This window comes from Silene latifolia, chromosome 2 (genome assembly GCF_048544455.1).
Source record: "Silene latifolia isolate original U9 population chromosome 2, ASM4854445v1, whole genome shotgun sequence".
Taxonomy (NCBI): Eukaryota; Viridiplantae; Streptophyta; class Magnoliopsida; order Caryophyllales; family Caryophyllaceae; genus Silene; species Silene latifolia.
In genome coordinates this window covers 56,171,770-56,175,025 of record NC_133527.1, presented here as the reverse complement: position 1 = coordinate 56,175,025, position 3,256 = coordinate 56,171,770, and positions in this window count along the sequence as shown.

Genomic DNA, 3,256 nt, shown 5'->3' with positions numbered 1-3,256 from the left:
CGCCTACTCCACCAGAACCGGTGACGGCATCACAACACCGCCACTAACAGCCACGCCGCAGTGCGAAAATACCCGCATCACAACACTATGTACCGTGCCCGGATCACCACCCGAGGCACAACAACCACATCGATAGACATCACAACTGCATACAATTCCCATAAACACTGACTCAGAATAACTTCTCAGACAAGAAAAAAACTTACTCAAATCCACTTTACTAAATCACAACGCAACATATTTTATGAATTAAACAGGTAATAACCTCATGAATATCATCCCCTTACCATATCACAGATTGACATGTATCATGAATACATACAAGTATAACCAGTCATGCCAGATCACTCAATTTATTACCTTTTTAATCATCATTCAATTAGATTAGCGTACCCAACATGCATTACAGAACATTCAACTAACAACTTTATGATAACTACACCATATCACGTCTTCTGAGGTCAAAACCTCACACAAACATTTATATATATATCACAGACCCGTAATCACATACAACCAGTCAATCCTGGTCACGTAAGTTACCACCTGATAAAAGTTACCCATCACCCGAGCTTAACTCGTATACCCCTCATAACATATTCTCTCATTCGCATATCCATCACCCCCTGCCAATTGTAACCATACCATTAATACTCAACTACTAACAACCGCCCCATATAACCACATCTTATACTTTCTCACAACCATACATATCAATCTGGTCTCTACAAAATCAACCTCATTAAAATTGCTACCTTTCTAATATACCACCACCATTAACCACTAGTCACAAACCATAACACTACCGTTGTCCGGACATCAAACCTCTTACACTCATCTCTAAATATCGCGATTTCTTTCTATCTTTGGTTAACATCCCAAACAACGAACATCGAATCCATCAACATAATTACCTCAACATTCTTCCCAATACTATCCTTAATTGTATCATCATCTAACTCTCCACCAAAATCTCGTATCGTGCAAATACCCCACCAACTTCATACTCCCTTAATTCCTCGAAACTCATGATTAATCATGTTGTCCTCAAATTCCTATATAACGCTTAACTAATATCCTCATGATAATATCATAAATCTCGACGATTCCTTACTTCTATATCACATAACTCTGGTCAACATTTTTCTCAGCTTACTTTTATCCTTCTTTTCTCTTTACACTCAACAATACCAATTAATAGTTCAACTCTTTATTCCTTCTAACTAACTCTTTAGTAATCCAGTTACCCTTTTGTTGCTCCAAAACTCAAATTCCATTATTGTATACCGATATCATCTCACTCTTTCTTACCATGGATCTTCTCTTATTATGCTATCACTCACACTTGCCACTAATCTATCCATAAAATCAATGTTCACTGTCCAAACAATTGCATCTCCTTTATACCTCTCTAGAAATCAGAATTCATTTCATACCGTTAATTACCCAAGGAAATCACACAGTAGTTTCATCTCTTAATAAACCAAATCTCTCAAACTCACTCACTGTCTACAAATCCACCTCGCGACATGTCTCCACAAAGTTCACTATATATTACTCTTCTCAACCTCTTTAAACGAACTTTCACTATGCATACTCCTAACCCACACGACTCCTAACCATCTTCCTCCATAATTCTTTACACAACTCAAGTTGCATTTATCCACATCCTTACTCTCAATCCTTTCATTCTTACGTTCCTTAGACTCACATCATCCCTTGCCCATATTCACTTGCTTTTACGTTACTCAACACACAATCATATCACTCATCTCATCTCGGAGAACATGCTCTATGTCTCAATTAAGCCATAACGATCCTCCTTTTCTTTTTCCACTATCTATCACAACCACATATAACTCATGTCCTCCCACCGAACTCATACTCACCACAGGTGCCACTCCTTACATCACAATATTGGGTAACTTACGCATCAAGACCAACATACATGTAAAACAATGCATTAAGAAGCAAAATAACACTTTTGAATTAAACATGATATGCAACAAAGTCTAAAGATAAGCATATGACCCAAAATAGGGGTCACTAGATCGAGTACAAGCCACTCGATCGAGTAAGGGACTTACTCGATCGAGTAGGTGAAGGTCAGAAGCACGTAAAACAAATTTTACCAGGGTTACTCGATCGGGTAAGGGGTACTCGATCGAGTACCAAGATGCAATCGATCGAGTAAGGGTCACTCGATCGAGTACCCTACGCATTTCTCAGCACTGTCCAGTTTTCGTAAAACGGTCATAACTCACTCATTTCTTGTTCGTTTTGGGCGTGTGACCTATCGTTAGAATCGTAAAACAACACGCTATCACCTCCAATTAGAATCACATTAAAATCATTTATAAATCTCAAGTTATAACAGTTTAAAGACGACCTCTTTATAATCGAAAAACACAACTACTTGATTTTTACTTCCAAACGACTTAAACAACAACAAGGTAGACAAAAACAACTCAGTACTCATAAAACCAGTATTGCTAATCACATATTACTATCTTCAAAAGTCAAGCAACAACATCCATCATGCACATATATTATTTAACTCATTAATCATGTACTAACCGCATACTTTAATTTTATGACTTTTCGTAAAACAAAACATACTTATACAATTACAAATCCTATTTCCATGTTACTAACACAGCAATATTACAACTCCACTTCGTCATCTAAACATATTCATATTCACAAAATCCATATTCTCATGCAATTGACACTCCATCTTTTCCAATCAGTTCAACTACTTCAACCACATTCTTCATTTACAAGTGCATATGATACCACAGTAGACAATTATATGAACTTATTATCTAACTTTACGCAAACCGAATTATGTAAAATCATATCAAATCCCCTAATCACAAGTTACTAGTATATACACATTATAAACCATTCATCCTGCAACATCATCATTCATCACATATTATCACATATGAACTACTTCCTTTTTCCACCACATCATTCGTCATTCTCACATACCTTTCCAACTATTCCAATCAACATGGTAAACCAACTATCATCCAACATGCTTTCAACCAACAACATACAAAATCACACTTATTCATGCCACACATCAATATATTGGCACACAATTCACAAAATAAACACATAGCGATCCCGACTCATATCCCATGGTGACCGGTTCAAAATTGTAGGGCGAGTTCGCGACTTTAGGACGTCTCCCAAGTCTTTGCATTAGCTCCTACAACTTCTACCCCGGGTTCATTTTATTTGACTCCCT